This window comes from Bubalus kerabau, chromosome 23, assembly GCF_029407905.1.
Source record: "Bubalus kerabau isolate K-KA32 ecotype Philippines breed swamp buffalo chromosome 23, PCC_UOA_SB_1v2, whole genome shotgun sequence".
In the NCBI taxonomy this organism is placed as follows: domain Eukaryota; kingdom Metazoa; phylum Chordata; class Mammalia; order Artiodactyla; family Bovidae; genus Bubalus; species Bubalus kerabau.
The window spans coordinates 21,617,405-21,640,760 of NC_073646.1; the positions used below are offsets into that span (position 1 = coordinate 21,617,405).

At 44.5% G+C, this 23,356-nt stretch overlaps 2 long non-coding RNA genes across 2 annotated transcripts in view; one reads left to right on the plus strand and one right to left on the minus strand.

Moving 5' to 3' along the window:
* The window catches only part of LOC129637758 (uncharacterized), a 49,125-nt gene extending 28,489 nt beyond the window's left edge, over positions 1-20,636 (minus strand). Inside the window, exon 1 of the long non-coding RNA XR_008707566.1 lies at positions 19,668-20,636. This is a non-coding gene — a long non-coding RNA (uncharacterized LOC129637758). The remainder of the gene's footprint in view (positions 1-19,667) is intronic.
* The window catches only part of LOC129637759 (uncharacterized), a 41,072-nt gene continuing 33,821 nt past the window's right edge, over positions 16,106-23,356 (plus strand). The window contains exons 1-2 of the long non-coding RNA XR_008707567.1: positions 16,106-16,211; positions 16,617-16,695. This is a non-coding gene — a long non-coding RNA (uncharacterized LOC129637759). The remainder of the gene's footprint in view (positions 16,212-16,616; positions 16,696-23,356) is intronic.

A 23,356-nucleotide genomic window follows, 5' to 3' on the forward strand; every position in this document is an offset into this window, starting at 1 on the left:
AAATATTGAGAGCAGGAAGAGGAGAGGACAACAGGGGGATGAGATGATTGGATGGGATCAACGACTCAATGGACATGAGTTTGAGCAAACTCTGGGAGATAGTGAAGGACAGGGAAGCCTGGCATGCTGCAGTCCATGGAGTCACAAAAGGTCAGACACCACTTAGTGACTGAACAACAACACAGAAATATGAGACCTGAGATCAGAATCCTATGATTTTCTTTTTCAAAGGGAGCTAGAAATTTGGATTTTTAAATAAAATAACCAAATTTTTAAATGCTAAATCAATTTTTAAAACCCACCGTGCTAAACAGACAGGCCTAATCTGGACTTTGGGGTATCTGCTGCTGCTGCTGCTGCTAAGTTACTTCAGTCGTGTCTGACTCTGTGCAACCCCACAGATGGCAGCCCACCAGGCTTCTCTGTCTCTGGGATTCTCCAGGCAAGAATATTGGAGTGGGTTTCCGTCTAGTGACTGAAAATGGTTTCACTTCATCCCAGGGCCTTCCACTCTCCCAGTCCAGCTTCCCCCTCTCCTACTTCTACCAAATATTGTGCCAACTTTCACATACTGTGCATGAGGGCTCATCTCCTCACCCCTTGACCAATAGTAGATTCAGAACTAGATTGTAGGACAAGACACCTGAACACTCATCTGAGGCATCAATCACAGCATCAGTGGAGGACTCAAGTGTTACTGAACATTGGATTCACCAAAATTCCTCTCAAGGAGTTCATGTATGGCTGGAAGGAATATGCTGATGAGCCATTTGTAGAGAAGGAGTAAAACACTTCAAAGAGGCTTATTAAGGACCAAATAGATGGGCATTAAACCACTGTCTGAGAAGGGTAGTTCCAAATAACTGCCGGGATGTTATTTTGCTCAGTGGGCATGCAAGTTCAGGGTCAGAGCTGAATTGTCGGGGCACAAAGAGAGAGGCTGAAGTCTAGTGTGAATTGTCCTCCTTTTCCACTCCTCCACTTAGCACTCAGCCACGACACTTAATAATGACTGAATATCAGTTTAATCATGTAGAGTATTTTGTATTAACTGGAAGAACGCATGTGATAAGCCGCTAACTGAAAAAAAGCACACTGAAGAGCAATATATTTTGTATTCCCCACTTTTTGAAGAAACCCTTTTAAAAGTGGAGGCATAAATTGGGAGATTGGGGTTGATGTATGTATATTACTATGTATAAAATAGATAACTAATGAAAACCTACTTTATAGCACAGGGAGCTCTACTCAATGCATGTGGTACCCTAAATGGGAAGGAAATCCAAAAAAAGATGGGATTTATGTATACGTGTAGCTGATTCGGACATAACTGAGAGACTTCACTTTCACTTTTCACTTTCATGCACTGGAGAAGGAAATGGCAACCCACTCCAGTATTCTTGCCTGGAGAATCCCAGGGATGGGGGAGCCTGGTGGGCTGCCGTCTATAGGGTCGCACAGAGTCGGACATGACTGAAGCGACTTAGCAGCAGCAGCAGCAGCAGCAGCATGGCTGATTCACTTTGCTATACAGCAGGAACTAACAGCATTGTAAAGCAGCTATACTCCAATAAAAGTTTAAAAAAAAACTGTGTAAGTACTCACACGTTTCTAGATGTCTATGAAAGCAAAGGAAAATATGGAAGACATACACTTTAAAACAAAATTTATCTTATTGAACTATAGTTGATTTACAATGTTGAATTAATTTCTGCTGTACAGAAATATATAAATATGTATTCTTTTTCCTATTGTTTTCCAGTGTGGCTTATCATGGAATACTGAATATAGTTGCCTGTGCCATACAATAGGACCTTGTTGTTTATCCATCCTATATATAATAGTTTGCAAATGCTGATCCCAAACTCCCAACCCATTCCTCCCCCACCCCCAATTTTCAATAGTGTTTATTAGGGATAATTAGTTTGTATAGAAGAAGAAAAGATTGTTGATTTTACTTTAATGCTTGAATCATATCAATTGTTTGAATTATTTCAACAAGCACATGTAACTTTTATAATTCAAATGTTGAAGTTTTAAAACTAGGCTTGAAGAGCCGCCAAATTTAACATGCCCAGAAGAGACAACATGTGTCTGACCATGTTTGACTAGATATTATTTTTGAACTGCAGTTTTGAAAAACAGGCAATGTTAAATATTGATGACATGGAAACCATAATAGGGATCTCTTTTTGCCCTTCACTATATGAGATTATTTCTAGTATTAATATTTTTCCTTTAAGTTAATGAAGTATTTTAAGGGAGAAATTCTTCATTATATTAAGGAGCTACACCTTTATTCTAATTTTATCTAGAGTTTTTAAGAAAAGTAAGTATTACAGACTCAATTTTTTAAACAAAATCTACAGAGTTGATCATTATGTTTCCCTCTATGTACTTATTGATATAACCAGATGTGTTTATAACTTTCTTAATATTAAACCATCCTTGCATTACAAGATTAAGCTTCATTGGGTTATGCTTTAATGTACTTCAGTTTAGTGTTAGAGTCAACTTGATTTGATTCAATATTTTATTTAGGATTTTTGCATCCATGTTTAGAAGGAACTGTGGTTAGTAATATTCTTTTTCGTGTGATTTTTTTTTTTATCAGATTTTGCTATCGGCTATGCTTTATTGACTATGCCAAAGCCTTTGACTGTGTGGATCACAATAAACTGTGGAAAATTCTGAAAGACATGGGAATACCAGACCACCTGACCTGCCTCTTGAGAAACCTATATGCAGGTCAGGAAGCAACAGTTAGAACTGGACATGGAACAACAGACTGGTTCCAAATAGGAAAAGGAGTGCGTCAAGGCTGTATATTGTCACCCTGCTTATTTAACTTATATGCAGAGTATATCATGAGAAACACTGGGCTGGAAGAAGCACAAGCTGGAATCAAGATTGCTGGGAGAAATATCAATAACCTCAAATATACAGATGACACCACCCTTATGGCAGAAAGTGAAGAGGAACTCAAAAGCCTCCTGATGAAAGTGAAAGAGGAGAGTGAAAAAGCTGGCTTAAAGCTCAACATTCAGAAAACAAAGATCATGGCATCTGGTCCCATCACTTTATGGGAAATAGATGGGGAAAGAGTGTCAGACTTTATTGTTTTGGGTTCCAAAATCACTGCAGATGGTGACTGCAGCCATGAAATTAAAAGACGCTTACTCCTTGGAAGGAAAGTTATGACCAACCTAGATAGCATATTGAAAAGCAGAGATATTACTTTGCCAAAAAAGGTCCATCTAGTCAAGGCTATGGTTTTTCCAGTGGTCATGTATGGATGTGAAAGTTGGACTGTGAAGAAAGCTGAGTGCCGAAGAATTGAAGCTTTTGAACTGTGGTGTTGGAGAAGACTCTTGAGAGTCCCTTGGACTGCAAGGAGATCCAACCAGTCCATTCTAAAGGAGATCAGCCCTGGGTGTTCTTTGGAAGGAATGATGCTAAAGCTGAAACTCCAGTACTTTGGCCACCTCATGCGAAGAGTTGACTCATTGGAAAAGACTCTGATGCTAGGAGGGATTGGGGGCAGGGGGAAAAGGGGACAACAGGGGATGAGATGGCTGGATGGCATCACTGACTTGATGGACATGAGTTTGAGTGAACTCCGGGAGTTGGTGATGGACAGGGAGGTCTGGCGTGCTGCAATTCATGGGGTCGCAAAGAGTTGGACACGACTGAGCGACTGAACTGAACTGAACTGAACTGATGCTACTTTCATAAAACAACTTGAGAAAGTTTTCTTCCTTTTATTTGTTCTGCCTGTTCAAGTAGTCTGGAAGTGACTTGTTATTTGTATGTTTAAAAGAACTCATCCATATAGGAGGAGAGTTTGAGGGAGAATGGATACATGTATATGGATGACTGAGTCCCTTTGCTGTCCAACTGAAACTATCACAACATTATTAATTGGTTAAATACACCAAAATAAAATAAAAAGTTTAACACACACACACACAAAGAACTCATCCACAAAATTGTCTGAACATGGCATCTTTTGGGAAAGTGGAGTTTTGTTTACAACTTTTACTATTTTCTTCAAAGCTACTAGTCTATTTACATCTTCCCATTTTTATTAATTTTATTCATTCATACTTTTCTTGAAAAGAATCCATTTCATCTAGATTTTCAAATTCATTTTCACTGTATTATAATATCAGTTCAGTTAAGCTGCTCAGTCATGTCCGACTCTTAGCGACCCCATGGACTGCAGCATGCCGGCTTCCCTGTCCATCACCAACTTCAAGAGCTTGGTCAAACTCACATCCATCGAGTCAGTGATGCCATCCAACCATCTCATCCTCTGTCATCCCCTTCTCCTCTTGCCTTCAAACTTTCCCAACATTAGGGTCTTTTCCAATGAGTTGGCTCTTTGCATCAGGTGGCCAAAGTATTAGAGCTTCAGCTTCAGCATCAGTCCTTCCAATGAATATTCAGGACTGATTTCCTTTAGAATTGACTGGTTTGATCTCCTTGCTATCCAAGGGACTCCCAAGAGTCTTCTCCAACACCACAGTTCAAAAGCATCAATTCTTTGGTGCTCAGCTCTCTTTATGGTTCAACTCTCACATCCATACATGACTACTGGAAAAACCATAGCTTTGACTAGATGGACCTTTGTTGACAAAGTGATGTCTCTGCTTTTTAATATGCTATCTAAGTTGGTCATAGCTTTTCTTCCAAGCAGCAAGTGTCTTTTAATTTCATGGCTGCAGTTACCATCTGCAGTGATTTTGGAGCCCCCAAAAAGAAAGTCTGTCACTGTTTCCATTGTTTACCCATCTATTGGTCAGGAAGTGATGGGACCAGATGCTGGGATCTTAGTTTTTTGAATGTCAAGTTTCAAGCCAGCTTTTCCACTCTCCTCTTTCACTTTCATCAAGAGATTCTTTAGTTCCTTTCTAATTCTTTACAAATATCCTTTTATTTCACACTTCTTATTCCCTTCCCACTCTGAATTTTGCTGACTGGTCATTTTAATGAGTCAGGTTTTGGATGTAGCTATCAATGTTTATTAGCCTTGTAATTTCTAGTTCAGTTTATGATCTTTTTTGTTAAGTCCTCCCTCTTGCTTCCCTTGTGCTTATTTTGTTAACCTTATCTTCCTAATTCTTGAGGTCATTGCTCATTTCATTTGTTTCACTTCATACTTGTTTAATGACTAAAGAATTTAAAGCAATTATCTTCCCTGAATTCAGCTTTAGCTGATCCCCTAAAATCAAAGATGTTGAATTTCATTTTCACTTTCTTTGAAATGGTTTATATCCAGAGCTGAGTTTTAGGGAGAGAGCTTTATGGTTGCTTTTTAAAATAACTGTTTCTGAAATTATTTTAAATTAAAAATAGGTTGATTATACAAAGCAGAAAGAAGGGGAAAATCCTCCAGAATTCTACCGTTCAAATGCTTATATACATCTTTCCAATCATTGGTGCATATGGTTGCTTCTTTCCTTTACTTTAAAAATACATGTTATCTATTTTGTTTTAAAAGCTACTTTATTTCCTAACTATTGTTTGTGTGCTTATCAGGAACTCTTGCTGCTCTTGAGGGGCTGTGGGCTTTGGGGGTCCTACAGTAACTTGTATGAACATGGAGATTGTTTGACGGGTAGATTTTAAGATTTTTATGAGATCCTTCCTTTTGAGAGACAGAAAAAGGAACTGTGACAAAGATTTCATATATGAAAATATTGCTTTGCCTCCATCTCCTTTAAATAACGACCTCTTCATCAAGCTTAAAGACAAAGACTCAAGAAACGGCTACTCATGTCCTCCTGTCCAGGACACCTGCCTGCTTCCCAGTATCTCCAGATTTACAATCAGATCCATCCTTTACCAACAAGGCAAATCACATTACTCTGTGGGAGCCTCACTTTCTGCATTTGTAAAATGGGGACAATCGTAGTCCCTTACTCATCAAACAGCAGTGAACTGGATTTCCCTGGTGGTCCAATGGTTAAGCATCCACTTGCCAACGCAGGGGAGGTGGGGTTGATCCCTGATTGCGGAACTAAGATCCCACATGCCCTGGGGAACTAAGCCCACCTACTGCAACCACTGAGCCTGTGTGCCATAACAGAGGAGCCCCGCGGTACAACTAGAGAAGCCCATGAACCACAACAAAGACCCAGTGTGGTCAAGAAAAATTCGAACAACAATGGTGATTTTTTACACAAAATAATGCAGAAAAAGCACTTACCACAGGGTCTGGCACCTAATAAACACTCTCTAAATGATGGCTGTTGTTACCTTCACCGATCCCCCTACTTACAAAACAAGCAACATGAATAAAGATCTCACTTCTCAGCTGAGACTGGGGGATCTCAATGCCAGCTACTCATCTGCAGTTTTACAAAAGCAATTAAAGCTCGCTGTGATCGTGAGCCTTGATTGTCCTTGAAGCCCAAGTTACCCTATTGAGAGAGGAAGCCAATGCCCTTGCACCCGTTCCTGTGCTGTTTATTATGCCAGAGAGGCTGCTCGGACTCATTACTGCTGCGGAATACAGGCCCCCAGGGGCTGAAGTGGAGCCGGATAATTACCAACAGATCCCTAATAGGTATGGACTCAATGGAAACAAGTCCATCAGAAACGAGGCATTTATGTCTAAACTATTGCAATCCACGCTTGGGGGCACCGCAGACTGCTAATGAGGGCGACACTCCCAAGGCCAAGGGCCCTGACCACCAGCTCCACCCTTGAGAGCCCTGTGCTTTAGAGGATCTGGACATCCCCCTTCCTGATCTACGCAGCAGCTTGCCTTTGGGAGAACTAAGCAGCAAGCTGATTTGGTTTGATACCAAAATCTTCTCTGTCTTGATGGCCTGGCCCTGTCTTGCCCAGTAAAAAAGATCTAGTTGTCTCAGAAATTCCACCTTCAAGAGAAATCACTCGAAATTAGCCTCCCACTCTGTTCTTCTTTCCTTCAGTTCCTGCCCAGCTGCCTGTCTCCTCCTCCATCCTTATCACAGGTAGCATCCTTTTCAAATTCTGCAGTAACTTCTGGAAACCACTTCACCTCTGCTCACCAATTCTCTCAGAGCTGCAGCATTGCCTTGAAGTAACGTGGCTTTCTTTTTTTGCCATTTTAATATCTTTAAATTGAAGTATAGTCGATTTACAATGTCATATTTATTTCTGCTGTACAGCAAAGTACCTCAGTTATACATATATATACATGCTTTTTTATATTCTGTTCCATTATGGTTTATCACATGATATTGATTATAGATCCCTATGCTATACAGTAGGACCTTGTTGTTTTTCCATTTATATGCTGCTGCTAAGTCGCTTCAGTCGTGTCCAACTCTGTGCAACCCCATAGCTGGCAGCCCACCAGGCTCCCCCATCCCTGGGATTCTCCAGGCAAGAACACTGGAGTGGGTTGCCATTTCCTTCTCCAATGCATGAAAGTGAAGTTGCTCAGTCGTGCCTGACTCTTAGCGACCCCATGGACTGTAGCCTACCAGGTTCCTCCATCCATGGGATTCTCCAGGCAAGAATACTGGAGTGGGTTGCCATTTCCTTCTCCACTATATATAATAGTTGACATTTGCTCAGCCCAACCTCCCGCTCCATCCCTCCCTCAACCGCCTCCCCCTTGGCAACCACCTGTCTGTTTCATAGATAGGTTCATTTGTGTCACATTTTAGATTCCACAGATAAGTGATATCATATGGTATTTGTCTTTCTTCCTGACTTGTTTCACTTCGTATGATAATCTCTAGTTGCATCCACGTTGTTGCAAATGACATCATTTCCTTCTTTTTTTATGACTGAGTAGTATTCTATTGTATTTATGTGTGCTCAGTTGCTCAGTCATGGCCAACTCTTTGTGACCCCATAGACTGTAGCCCACCAGGCTCCTCTGCCCATGGAATTCTCCAGGCAAGAGTACTGGAGTGGGTTGCCATTGCCTTCTCTGTTGTGTATATGCACCACATCTTATTCATCCACTCCTCTGTCTATGGACATCTAGGTTATCTCCATGTCTTGGCTATTGTGAATAATGCTGCTATGATGTAGGGGTGCACTTATCTTTCTGAAATATATTTTTGCCAGGGTATATGTAATATGACTTTATTTCTAATGTTTGCTATCAGTACAGCATGTACACATGCAATTTAATGTAAAACATAACTGATGAGAGTTCTTGCTGAACTGCACCCCTCCACCCCAAAAGTAAGAATTTCAGTCTGCAAATTAGGGCTGCCAGAAATTAAGTTTTCTGGATGGTTCTGAGGCTGATCTTTATTGGTATCCCAAGCCGCATTTCCTTTGGGTGGTAGAAACACAATCTCAGCAAATCAGGGAGGCCCCCTCACTTGTTCCCCGGATGAGTAGGGCACTTATATTCTGGGGGCAGAAGGATCAAGTACCAGAGAGTGAATCTGGTCCTTGGTCATTGCCTACCATGCATGCTGGCATCCTTCAAGCCTCTCCTGTCTTGGTCGTCAGCCATAATCCACGCAGAATACTTTCTGAGACTTGTACATTCCCATGTCAGAGTCTCCCTGGGCAGTCATTTAGCTATGTCCAAGCCCTTCTCCCCAAATAGCACACATTCACCTGCTCTTTTGCTGTACCACCCCTCCTCAGAAGCATTAAAAGCCACCGACTTCATGGACAAGGAAGGACAGAGAATCCTTGGGTTAATACCTAAAATAAGTATTTTCTTGCAAAGGTTATAAAGGGAAATGGAAGGTTATTAGAAGTTGGTCAAAGGTCCAAAAGGATGCTTACCATTTGGGAAGCATCTGGTCCATGAGTACAGCTGGACACAGCTAGTGGCCCCGGAAGGAATGACGTAAGGTGGATCATTAAAGGAGAAGGTGGACATGGAAATTACCATTAGGAGGGAGCTTCCTCTGGGTTCAGAAGCCATCAGTGGTTTTTTTCATTCCAAAATTCCATAGTTTCTAGGACTAGAAGTATAAAAGTATACACATGAGGAGGGATAAATAATTCTACATAGGTAAAGAAGCAGCTTTTTTCTCCCCTAAGGCTGTGGGGACACGTGTGATTATGTGTCATACAAGTAACAGTTGGGTCCACCATGGTGGCTTCCCTACCCCTCTCATTTTCTTCTGGAACAAATTGTGTGTCAAGACCCACAAACTATGAGCAAAAGTAGGAATCAGCCAAAGCCTCTTGAAAAGAATTAGTTTGATCCAGAAATTTGAAGGCAGCTCATGCCACTGGACAGCCCTGCCATTCTTGGCCACCATACGGAGTACAAATAGCTTGGGTCAACTGTCCTCTACCCCTACGTTATCCTGAGCTCCTTCCTAGTAACTCTTCCAACTCCCAGCAAAAATGAAGCCATGCCATCAGACCACCTCTAGTCTCATCACTGACATTCTAGACACACTCCCACAGCTTGGGTAACTTCAGCATCCATGAGATGGCCTGTCCAAAAATAAAAGCCCAATTCTTGAGATGGCCTGTCCAAAAAAAAAGCCCCATTGTTGAGTTCTGCAACTTTGATGTTTCCCTGCAATAACTTGAGCTGTACCTGGAACTTCTCAGCATCTCCTGGAAGTGCCCTGTGTCATAAATGCGAAGTTCTCCAGCTGTAATCTTATTTTCTCCACTGCTTCAATGACACTGAGATCTCCAGGGTCTTGTCTGCTTCCTTTTTCTCCCCTGTGAGCTCCTGCCAGCTTCACATCCTTCCCTAACCAGCCTAGACCTCACAATCCCTCCTTTCAACTAACTGCCTGCCACCCAGGTTCTCAATTCCCTGCTCCTCTGACACTAGAATTCATTCAAGAGGCTGAGAACCACCACAGAAGTGCACACACATGTCACTAGCAGTGCCTGATCCCTACCATCAATTTCACTCTTCAGCCTGCCAAGGAACCAGCAGAAGAATGAAGTCAAGTATAAATATGTTTTGGCTTAATTGTCAGACTGAATCAGGTCTTTTCGCTTCACTGTGATGTTGGTGCTTGTACCTAGGAGAACCTATAATGGAGGTAAAACTAACCATTGCCTCAGACACAAGCAGCAGCAAGGTTCTGTTTTAATGGATTCAATGGACTGTGAAGCTGTTGTCACTGTTCCATTTGCTAGACCACCATGCCTGCCCTGGGGACAGTTTCCAAGCCTTCTGGAATTGATTCCTCACCACCTGACGGTGGAGCCTGGTGGTAGCATTCCCCAAAGGCCCTCACAGGTCACTGTGTCCTGGCCCAAGGGCCTCAGTAAGCAAGGGGGTGTCCGTGTATAAAGGGATTAGCACGCTGGGGCAAGGTCAGGGCACACGTCCAGAGGCATTCTCAACTCTACAGTGAGGATGAGGTTGGTCCCTTTGACAAGAGGTCTCCCCAGTTTGGGGGACTAAGAGCACACCAACGTCTTTGTTTATGGGCAAGATTCACTCACACGGACCATGGAAGCGGTGTGTGAGGGACTCAAGGAGAGGCAAGCCTTTACCCCCAGGATAAGCACAATTGACCTTTCTTATTAAAATGCATGCAATACAGTACACTCAAATTCCTTCAGCAATGATACAGCTGCATTACTCCATCCAGTTGAACTGTAGCCATCAGGCCATGGATCATTCCAACACTCAGCCCCCATGGGTGCCCTGGGAACCCCTGAACCATGTCTCACCTTGGTGGCCTGAGTGACAGGTCTCACTTGGCTTGTCTGTCTCTAATATTCACACTGTGACGTGGTTACTCACCTCCTCCCCCCTCCCTGTTGACAAACCCCTGGCACAAGCAATAGGAAATCAATGGCATAGGAGGCCAAATTTAGTGGAATTAGTGGGACTTATAACCACTATGGGATCCCAGAGCTGTGTTCCAGCCATGTTCCTCATTTCCACAGGTTTCCCTCGTGACTCAGTGGTAAAGAATCCACCTGCAATGCAGGAGACGTGGGTTCGATCCCTGGATCAGGAAGATCCGCTGGAGGAGGGCATGGCAACATGACATGACCGAAGCGACTGAGCATGCACACAAGATAACAAAGAACTTAAAACAAGGGACATAGTAGGTGCTCAGTAGTGGCTATTTGGGCAATAATGTGAAGCTGTATAGGGTAGTGGCTCAAAACATGGATTCTAGAACTAGATTCCTTTTTTCCAAGTCCAGCTCGATTGCGTACATGCCGCATGATCTTGACTTAATTACTTTAGTGTCTCTGTGGCTCAGTGTCTCCTCCTTGAAATGGGGACAATAATAGTCACTACCCCGTTGGACTGTTGTGCACATGAGTTAGCACATAGAAAGCAGTCAGTAAATATTAGCTAAATCATTGACAAGCTGATGACAATGACAGAGGACTAAGGAGCTGTTGGATCCCACCTCCATGCCCCCCTTCTCCCTGTCCTTTTAGCCCCATCTGTCCTAAAAATAACCCAACCCAGAATCCATGCACACTTGTCATCTCAGCTGAGATGCTGACATTTTCATACTTGCTTGGATTGGCTTCTATAATGAATTAAAGATGGGCACAGACTCCTTGGCACTCCCTTCCATTGATTACCCTGCTGTTGAATCTGAAATGCTCTTAATGACTTGCTTGACCAATAAAGTGGTAGTGTTAGTCGCTCAGTCATATCCAACTCTTTGTGACCCCATGGACTGTGGCCTGCCAGGCTCCTCTGTCCATGGGATTCTCCAAGCAAGAATACTGGAGTGGATTGCCATTCCCTTCTCCAGAGGATCTTTCTGACCCAGGGATAGAACCCGGGTCTCATGCATTGCAGGCAGATTCTTTACCATCTAAGCTACAGACAAAAATGATGACCTGGGTCTTCTGAATCTAGGTCATAAGAAATCTCTCAGCTTCTGCTTGGATGTTATGAACACTTACCCTTGAAATGCCCCTTCTCAGAACCCAGCCACCATGCTGTGTAGCCCAGGCTACACAAAGAGGTCATGCATAGCCCACAGAAAAGTCAGAGGTTTGTTCAGAATCCCTAAGGGGCTTTAAGCGGTCCAAGTCTTCCAGAAATCCTAGTGCAGGAGTCACAGTTAGGTCTGCCTCAGTGAAGCAGGGAAGCAGGGGGTGAGCAAAACCTGAAGAAGTTGCAAATGTTTCTTCTCGCCCCTTCAGCCCTGCATAAACTCTTTCCAAGTGAGCACCTTGGACCAGGCTCACTCGGCTGCATCCTGAGATCTGCCTTTCCCCTAGCTGTCTGCCTCTCTTGGTGCTTCCCACCATGTTTTCATCATCTATTCCTTTTCTTTCCCCTATATTACAATCCCTTTTGCTGCACAACTGTCCCAACCTTATGACACATAGCCCTCCCTCACAGGACCCCAACTCAACATGATAACCACTCTAAATGCAGTTTGATCACTTTGGCTGAAACTGTATGTCACAGATGAAATTCCTGACAGCAAGGATGGATCAGCCACCCTCAGACCAGGTGTCTAGCCCTGGACAGTCAATACTAGGAAGGCCAGCCCCATGTTGATATGGAGAGGTTCCTCTTAGCTGGGGCAGATGGAGCAACAAGTCAAGGGCTTGGAGACCTGGGACCAATCCAAGAATGGCTCTGTTACTGTGTCTGGGGTGATCAGCTTCCATCTCGGATCTTCTCCTATCTTTCTGTATCGAATGAAGTAGTTCTATCAGGCAGAGATGGGGGAGGAGAGTGTACCCAGTAAGTGTTCCAGAATCTTAGAGAAGCATGTGAAGTTTGGCAAAGGAAACTTGCCTCATTTCTTTTAATCCTTGAACAATTCTATCCAATAGGAATGAACGTCACCTTCACCGTACAGGTGGTGAAGCTGAGGTGTGTCAAGGTGAAGGGCACATCCAAGCTCAGAAGGCCAGTACCTGACTCCTTTGGGACCCAGACAAAGATCTGTTTGCCCTCAAAGCCTGTGTTCTAAATCATTCTCTGCCTCTCTTATCTAGGCCCTGGTCTGTGTGCTCAGGAGGAAAACAATATAAAATAAAAGAGGCTGAGAAATGCTGGAAGAATCTATAGTGCTTCTTTCAGCACTGCAAATTTTCTCTTACACTTTAATATCTTGTTCTGTTAAGCATTTCAGGACACTCGGGGCTGGGAAAGTAAGTGACGGTGAGCTGGATGTAAACCAAAGGCTCAGGAGAGATTACTGCTCACAATGACACACCCCCATGGGATGATTTCATGATATCACACAATACGAGGGTTAGGGAGATGGCTCCGTCTCTCTCTTTTAATACCATTCAGTGGAAATTTGTTAAAGAAATAGACCCGCATCAGCTTCTGCAGCTGGGGAAGCGGGCAAAGGCTCTGGTCTCGGTAACCCTTTGGGCCCCTGCGAGGCTGTGCCTGCAGAGCATGTGCGGGGTCCTGGCTGGGCAATGAGCACCCCCATTAGCCGAGCTCCCCCTCTAATGAGCATGGCCCTGAGGAGGGAGGGCAGAGGCCCAGGTCAGCCGGAAGGGCTCTGCCCTCCCTACAGAGCATAGTTTGGAGAACAGGCTTCATGGGGCCTCAAATGTGCATTTGAATTTCTGGCTCTGTGCTGTATATACTCCCTGGCTTGAATACAGATGAAGGCTGCTGAAATGCAGCAGCCACTGTGGGGAGGAAGCCAGCTCCAGCCTTCTTAATGTCTGCCCAGAGATGAGGGAGAATCCTTCCACCCAGGGGTTCTTAGCTGAGGATCCCTCAGACCAGAGCACACTCAGGGCAAAAGCATCAGAGAGTGACACAGAGTGAGGGGTGGGGAATACTGATGGCAGTCGGTGTTCAATATTTTTGAAACAAACTTGGTAGACATTGGCATTAATTTAAAAAATTTTTTTGTTTTAATTACATGTAGGTTGAGTAGTAGAAATCATAATCTAATAATTGTAAAATAGCTCCTCTTATCTTAGCACTTACTGTGTACCAGTCCCCATTCTGAGAATATTTTAGATAATAATTCATTTAATGATGTAACATTTAAAGTCACATGATCTATTTTTAGCCTCATTTTACAGGTGAAGAAATTAATGGCACAGAGAGATTAAGGAATTTTTCTCAGGTTAAAAAATTAAATGGTAAGACGAAGATTTCAACCTAAACAAATATGCCCACAGTTGTATCAGTTAGATTTTGCTACATAAAAACTGGTCCCAAACTGAATGGTTTTAAATAGCACCCACTTATTACTTCTCATAGTTCTGTGACTTGGCAGCCTGATACTTCTGGTTGGGCCAGCTCAGCTGATCTCTGTGGTCAGCTGGCAGCTCAACCCGGGCTGGATGGTCTAGGACAGCTTCACCCAGATGGCTGGTAGTTGGATGCAAGTCAGCTGGGGCGATGGGGATGACTTGGCTGTGCATTACTCATCATGCAGCAGGCTACTCTTATTCTGGAGGTGGAGGTGGAGGGTCACAGGGATCCGAGATGGATGAGAAGGGGAGGATCCAGATAAGCAAGGGTTTTTTGAGCTTTAGCTTGTGTCCTGTTTGCCAATGTGCCATTAGCCAGAGCAAGTTACAAGGCCAGCCCACAGTCAGTGTGGGAGGGGACTACCCAAGGCCAGGGACATAGGAGGGCAAGAATTGGGGATATTTTTACAATATTCTTGGTTCTGAAATACTTAATTAAACTACCTCTTAGACGTCTAGTAGTCTTAACCTAACTCTGTCTTTCAATGGAGACCAGAACAAGAACAGCCAGGCAGAATCTCACAGCCAAAAAGAACCAGATTCTGTTCACGCACGCGTAAGTCACCCCTTTCTCCCAACGCTCCACCCAGTCAGCAGCCCACCACTGTGTGAAGATAGAATCTGACTAAGTGTCCATGAAGGGAAATGGGTTGCCAGGAGGGTGTTCTGAGTCCAGTTGCCTGAGGTGAACTCTGGGACCCTGGGCAGATCACCTCATCTCTCTGGGCCTCATGATTTTATTCTATTTATTGCAATAGCCCCATTCACTCAATAAACATTTATTCGCTTCCCACTGTGTGCTAAACATCGTGTTGGACAGCACAGATAGAGTTGTGAAAATAGACAGATCTGCCCCTCGAAGCATTTAGCATAACGGGAAATTGATGTTAATCTAATCATCTCAGTAATGAGCATATAATTGCAGACTAAGGTAAGTGCTCTGAAAGACAAAAGCCCAGTTCTGTGAGAAGTTACCACAAAGGAACTGGTGTAGACCTTGCGAAGGAGGAATAAAGGACGGTCCCCCTCAATGGAAGTACAGTTGAGAGGAAACTAACTTGGAGGACCAAGGAGACGACATGAAACCCAGAGTGACTGGGACACAATTCCCATAGATCTTGTGTGTTTCTATACAAAGGTCCTATCACCTTTGTCCTGGGCTTGCTTTTCAAGGATATTTGTACAGAATACAGCCTTGGAAGATAGAGATAATAGCTCCCCCCAAGCCATGTGTAGATTGGCACATGGCCCAGTATAAAAGAATCAGGGTCCCTAAGCTCTGGATTCCTCTCCTGTAACGTAGCCCACGGGGTGCACACTGTCACTTGGCCCTCTTCCCATCACCCTGGGGCAACTGGGGCTCAGGAAACTGAGCAAAATGATGATACTCTGGGCCCGGCTATTGCTCTGAGTGATAAACTGCCCCCTCTCTCTGACCCAGGTGTCTCGTGTCTTCTGCCCAAGGCTGTGAAGCCAAGCTCGCAGGTTAGCTTGCAAGGATGGCACAACTTAGGACCCCTCACAGTTCTTGAAATGCACAGGTTCTCAAAGTGACATAAAGTGAAGGCAGAGGATGATTCAAGCAGAGGAGAGAGGAAGGGAACAGAGCCCAAGCTGAAATCAACCTGTGGAAAGGCTTGGAGGTGATGGAGAGCAAGGAAATGAAGAACAAAATTTGTTCAGTGTCGTGGGAATAGAAACCATGATGAAGAAAGGGAGTGAGAGGAAGCCAGAGGGCAGGGGAGGGGTGCCAGCCACATTAAGCAGGAGACTTTATCCTAAAGGCAGTGTAAGCCTCTGAAGGATATTTCAGGCAGACTCTACTCAAAATCCATCAAGGGAGATTCTGAACGCCCCACCCCACAGCTTAGCCTCCAGAACCTTTTCTACCTCAACATCCCCCAGAAAATAGACTTAGGTTGGCATAGCAACTGATGATGTGGTTTTTTTTCACTGTAGTTTTATTTTTACCAGCTCTAGATTGTTGAGCTGGCCCTAGGTGTGTTCGGACAATTACAGGGCACTGGGCAGAGAAGAGAATTGGAGGGTCAACTTCCTTCTGGCTGACGATCGGACAACGACAAGAGGTAATTTTGTTTGGGAGACTGAGACCCCTAATCGGTCCTTTCTGGTCTGACAAAACTGCTTATCTAATCCAACAAGGCCAGGCTGCTTATAGGAAAGCAGCCTCTTTCCTATAATCCACAAAGCATGTAATGAGAGAGGCTATACCTGGAGTTTCAGACAGCACTAATTCCCCTTATTAGCATGTATACAACGTGTACACTATATTTGGGTGTACACAGCATAGCATCAGAATGCCTGGGTTCACACTCTGGCTCCTCTACCTACTAACTGTATGCCTTCCATGCGTTAGTTGCTCAGTCGTGTCTGACCCTTTGTGACCCCATGGACTATAGCCTGCCAGGCTCCTCTGTCCATGGAATTCTCCAGGCAGGGATACTGGAGTGGGTAGCCTTTCTCTTCTCCAGGGGATCTTCCTGAACCAGGGATTGAACATTGCTGCGTCTCCTACATTGCAGGCGGATTCTTTAACATCTGAGCCACCAGGTAAGAATTCTGGCAAATGAATCATTCTTGCTTTAGTTTCCTTATCTGTCAAATGGGGGCTAATTCATAAGGTTACCATGAATATCAAAATAGGATTAAATACATAAAGTGTTTAGAACAGTGTGAGGCACATAGTAAATAAACATTAGCTGTCGTTATCACTACTTATTTGAAATGTGCCTTCTCACAACCTCTGTCTTTCAAAAACTCCAAATGTTTACACCACTCCCACCTGAGCAGGCTTCATGCAGACAATTAACCTATAGTTAAAAAAATACCTGTAGTCACTTCAGTTCAGTTCAGTCGCTCAGTCGTGTCTGACTCTTTGCGACCCCATGAACCATAGCATGCCAGGCCTCCCTGTCCATTACCAACTCCTGGAGTCCACCCAAACCCATGTCCATTGAGTCGGTGATGCCATCCAACCATCTCATTCTCTGTCGTCCCCTTCTCCTCCTGCCCTCAATCTTTCCCAGCATCAGAGTTTTTCAAATGAGTCAGCTCTTCTCATCAAGTGGCCAAAGTATTGGAGTTTCAGCTTCAACATCAGTCCTTCCAATGAACACCCAGGACTGATCTCCTTTAGAATGGACTGGTTGAATCTCCTTGCATCATAGTATTTAAAAAAAAAAAAAAAAAAAAAAAACTCCCTTGTGGAGTCCATTGGAATCATTATACTTTTAAAAAAAATTATTTATTTTTAATTGGAGGCTAAATGCTTTACAATGTTGGAATCACTACACTTTGATATTTGAAACCTGCTAAAATACAATTTAGAGCTTACTTCAAACTAATTCATTGGTGACTCCCTAGTACTTACAAATTTTCCTTCCTAAAGAACAAAACTAATACAATTATGTAAAGTTTAAAAATAAAATTAAATTAAAAAAAATTTTTGTTTTAAAATAAAAAAGAAAAGAAAAGAACACGTTATGCTGCAGGGCAACTGGGCCTATGAGTCACAACTACTCAGCCTGTGCTCTAGTGCCCAAGAGTTGCAAATACTGAAGCCCGCGTGCCTCGAGTCTGCTCCACAAGAGAAGCCACTGCAATGAGAAGCCTGTGCACCCCAACAAAGAGTAGCCCCCACTCACTGTAACTAGAGAAAGCCCATATGCAGCAACGAAAACCCAACACTGCCAAAAATAGATTAAAAAAAAAAAAAAGCACACATTTTAGACCTGGGAAGATCTCCCACAATTGTCTTAGGGCTCCAGGGTCTTTGAACTGGGGAGGTCCCAGTCAACGCACAGAACATGAGAAATAATGAATCATTATTTTTTCAAGTCACTATGTTTTGAGATGCTTTGTACTCTGGAATAAAAAAGATAGAGATGTCTTCACCACAAGCCCAGAGCTTCTGGGGGGTAAGGTTTGGGCAGCTATTGTTAACTTGTGTCCCCAGGCAACTCTAATTTACATGGTTTTCATTTCCGCCCCACCCTTTCCTGAAGCTAGGAATCACCTGGAGATTCCCAGGCCCCAAATCAGAACTTTTGAATCAGGTAGCCCAGGGAAAAGCCAGGAATTGAGAGATTAAATACACAAATGAGCAACAGCCAGACTATAATAGAACGCTGACCCATCGTCTTCAGCATCCAGCCCAGGAAACTAAACAGCAAACCCTGTAGCCCTTAGCCCCAAAGAACCAGGCCTTAGGGCCAACCAGAGAAAGCCAAATACGCTCCCCTAGCCAATCACAGCATGCACCACTTCTAGTTGGCCCAGCCCCTGGTTTCTCCAAGCCAATCATCTCCAATCAGGGCACACCTGAAGCCTTCCCCTTTTTTTCACTACAAAGCTTTTCTTCTCCACTTGCCTTTGAGTCGCTGCCAAAACTCAAGTAATACTGGCTTTCCCTAGAGCGAGTTCTAAATAAATAGCCTTTGCCTTTTCTCATTCGTGTGCTCTTCATTTATCTCCACAGAATATATATATGTATTAAGAATAAGTGATTCTTACTGTCTGGGAAATTTGGAAAACACCATCCCAGACCCTTGCTTCTCACAGAGCGGTCCCCAGAGAAACAGCAGAAGCATCTCTTGGGAGCTTCCTTAAAATGCACAATCTCAGTTCCAGCCCCAGACCTGACTCAGAACCTGCATTTTAAGTAAGATCCCAAAGGTGACCCTCCAGCACTTTAAAGTGTGAAAAGCATTGACTGGGAGCATTGATCCAGGTCAGCAGGTCGCATCCCTGGGTGCACGTAAGAATCCTTGGGGGGCTGTTTGAAAGACCAAAGCCTCCCTACTCAGAACATCTGATTTAATTGGCCCTGGGCAGGGCTGGGCCTAAAAGCTCCCCAGGTGATTCTCTCACGCAGCCAATGCGGCTAAGAACCACTGATTCAGGACAACGTTCTCACTCAGGTGTGTGTCAGAACCATCTGGAGGGCTCCCCAGGCTCTCAGAGGTCCAGGTTTTACCCAGCTTTAGGACCATCCTGGCTTGGAAGAGTCACTAAGCTCCCAGATGATACAGAAACTGACCATAGTAGAACTACTGGACTAAGAGCCCCGCTGAGAGGAGATGGAGCCCCAAGGAAACCTCCCATACAGAGCTCCTCCTATTTCTTCTCCTTCCTCAATTCTACTTGGCCAGCACCATGGCTCTTAAAGCTCAAGGAATAAGAGAAGCCCAGAACTGGAGGAACTACAAGCCCAGGCTTGAAACTTTCAAGCCCAGTTTCAGGGGCTGTCAGCCAAATACAGATCACGGTGTGTGTGTGTGTGTGTGTGTGTGTGTGTGTGTGTGTGTGTGTGTGTGTTTAATCTGCAGTTTTTAAAGCTGTGAATCCATTGCCAACATTTTAAAAAGAGATTTTACATAAAACAAACAAACAAACCCTAAACTTCTAGATTTCTATATTCTCCTGGAAAATCAGGGGATCTTGCCACAATCAGCCCACATTCCAGCATGGCAACTAGCCAAGCTGCCCCTTAAATGTGTCCACCAGTTTCCCACACTCCCTACCTGACGCAGGTCATTCGTTTTTGTCACCTGGCTGACCCTGCAAAGCATTTGTGTTGAGAAGCTTTATGTAGAGAGAGTCCAAACCTTTCTTTTGTAGATGAGAAAACCAAGCCACACCCCACAGTGGGTCATGCCCCTGAGTCACGGCCGTGGTGCGATCTGAGGTCAAAATTGATCGTGTCCTGCTTGTGGGAGGTTGGGGCTTCTCCCTTCCTGAGACCCGACTTCCCCAGCAGAGAACAAGGACCTAGACAACCCCCAACACACACACTCAGTTCCCCCCCAAAACTCGAAGTGTAAGCAACCTCTGCTCTTGGCCTTGGGGCTGTCACCTACTCAGACACACCTACACAGCAGTTAAGCTCTCTGAACCCCAGCAAACTTATCTACACAATGAGGGTAACAACAGGGTCTGATCTGTAAGGCTGTTTGAGGATACCAATTAAATTGGGTTTGTAAAACATTATTCTGGCCCCTGAGACATAGGAAGGGCTCCATCGTGAGCACTAAATACTACTGACTTTTCCCCGTGTATACACTCATCTGAGAACACTGTCTTAAAACTTGCTAAGCCTCAGTGTTTTTCATCCTTTAAAACAGAATAATAGCACTTACTCCTCAGAATAGTCTGAAATTTAAATGAGATAGCATGTAATGTGCTTATCTGTCACAAAGCCTGCAGCTGCTAAGTCGCTTCAGTCGTCTCCGACTCTGTGCGACCCCATAGATGGCAGCCCACCAGGCTCCCCCATCCCTGGGATTCTCCAGGCAAGAACACTGGAGTGGGTTGCCATTTCCTTCTCCAATGCATGAAAGTGAAAAGTGAAAGTGAAGTTGCCCAGTCGTGTCCGACTCTTAGTGACCTCAGGGGCTGAAGCCTACCAGGCTCCTCCAAAGCCTGCTACTGCTACTGCTGCTAAGTCGCTTCAGTCGTGTCCGACTCTATGCGACCCCATGGACTGCAGCCTACCAGGCTCCTCCGTCCATGGGATTTTCCAGGCAAGAGTACTGGAGTGGGGTGCCATTGCCTTCTCCAAAGCCTAGCTCCCAATAATACCACAGGTTTTGACTTTTCGAAGCACGGTCACCACCTGGTGGTTTAAGACAGCAACTGCAGTCTCTACGGGACATAGGAGGATGGAATGGCAAAAATAAAGGCCCCCACGGGGATAGAAAGGTCTGGTTGGACAGTGGGAAGTGAATTCAGAAAGAAGTGGCTGGCCACCCAGTGAGCTTAGGCATTGTCCCCAGGTCCACTCCCAGGACACTCGCTGCCGTTCCACTCCACTCTCCATAACAGCCTTGGCTTTTCAGCTTGTTTGGTGAGTCTGCTCTTGATGCTGGCCAGCTGGAGTCAGGTCCCTGATCTGGGGCATGGTTATTCAACTGGCTGCTTGAGCACTAGATTGATTTATGTGTTCTGGTCTCAACTATTTAGTCGTTGGATGCTGTGCGCATGTTTCGACCCTAATTTCGCTCTGAACCAGCATCATGACTCAAGCCAGCTGCACTTCCCCAGCTGTGGATAAGAGCTGTTTGGAAATGTTACCAGCTAAAGAGGCCCCTTTCCCTCCAACAAAAGACCTAGAAACTGACCCTGCCCTGCCCAGAAGAAATCCAGAGTGCAGCAGGGCAGCAGCATCTACTTACCACTATCAAATACAGCCTTTAATCGGTCTACAAGAGTGCCCTGTATGGGCCTCGAGAAATGTACCTTGAGGTCCTTTTCTCTGACACGGTCCTCACCCAACTTCTCACTCCTCCCCAAGCAGAACCCAAGCAAGAGCAAAATACTCCTCTCTCAGGGAGAAAGAGTACTAGGAGGATTAGTTGAGTTTAAGAATGTCTTATGGTTTCCACCATCCCAGCAGTGGGCAGGGAAAGGCCAGGCCAGGTGAATGGGGCCTCTCTCCACACTCTCTTTTTCTCGGTTTCCTAGGTAGGACAGATAGACAAGACTACTGCCTGATGTGGGAGAATCACCCAAGGAGATAGAGACTGAAGATTCATTCTTTTTCTTTGAAACAATATTGAACAAGCACTTCAGTTTAGTTCAGTTCAGTTACTCAGTTGTGTCCAACTCTTTGCAACCCCATGAATTGCAGCACGCCAGGCCTCCCTGTCCATCACCAACTCCCAGAGTTCACCCAAACCCATGTCCATTGAGTCGGTGAAGCCATCTAACCATCTCATCCTCTGTTGTCCCCTTCGCCTCCTGCCCTCAATCTTTCCCAGCATCAGGGTCTTTCAAATGAGTCAGCACTTCGCATCAGGTGGCCAAAGTATTGGAGTTTCAGCTTCAACATCAGTCCTTCCAATGAACACCCAGGACTGATCTCCTTTAGGATGGACTAGTTGGATCTCCTTGCAGTCCAAGGGACTCTCAAGAGTCTTCTCCAACACCACAGTTCAAAAGCATCATTTCTTCAGCACTCAGCTTTCTTTATAGTCCAACTCTCACATCCATACATGACCACTGGAAAAACCATACCCTTGACTAGACAAACCTTTGCTGGCAAAGTAATGTCTCTGTTTTTAATATGCTGTCTAGGTTGGTCATAACTTTCCTTCCAAGGAGTAAGCATCTTTTAATTTTGTTGCTGCAGTCACCATCTGCAGTGATTTTGGAGCCCAGAAAAATAAAGTCAGCCACTGTTTCCCCATTTATTTGCCATGATGTGATGGGACTGGATGCCATGATCTTAGTTTTTCTGAATGTTGAGCTTTAAGCCAGCCTTTTCACTCTCCTCTTTCACTTTCATCAAGAGGCTCTTTAGTTTCTCTTCACTTTCTGCCATAAGGGTGGTGTCATCTGTATATCTGAGGTTATTGATATTTCTCCCAGCAATCTTGATTCCAGCTTGTGCTTCTTCCAGCCCAGTGTCTCTCATGATGTACTCTGCATATAAATTAAATAAGCAGGGTGACAATATACAGCCTTGACATACTCCTTTTCCTATTTGGAATCAGTCTGTTGTTCCATGTCCAGTTCTAACTGTTGCTTCCTGACCTGCATACAGCTTTCTCAAGAGGCAGGTCAGGTGGTCTGGTATTCCCATGTCTTTCAGAATTTTCCACAGTTTATTGTGATCCACACAGTCAAAGGCTCTGGCATAGTCAATAAAGCAGAAATAGATGTTTTTCTGGAACTCTCTTGCTTATGTGCCATTAAATATGTGCAGGCACTGTTTTAGGTGCTGGAGATATAGCTGAGAATGAAACAAACTTGCATGATCTCCTGAACCTGAATTCCAAAGCAGCTGCTGCTGCTGCTGCTGCTGCTAAGTCGCTTCAGTTGTGTCCGACTCTGTGCAACCTCAGAGACGGCAGCCCACCAGGCTCCCCCGTCCCTGGGATTCTCCAGGCAAGAACACTGGAGTGGGTTGCCGTTTCCTTCTCCAATGCATGAAAGTGAAAAGTGAAAGTGAAGTCGCTCGTTCGTGTCCAACTCTTAGTGACCCCATGGATTGCAGCCCACCAGGCTTCTCTGTCCATGGGATTTTCCAGGCAAGAGTACTGCAGTGGGTTGTCATTGCCTTCTCTGGAATTCCAAAGCAGAGAGATGGACAAAAAATAAGTAAAACACAGTGTCTTAGTGATAAGTGCTATGGAAAAAATAAATCAGGGGATGAGAAGGTGACATTTGGCTGAAGACTCAAAAGTGGGGAGGGATTGAACCATGTGGATAT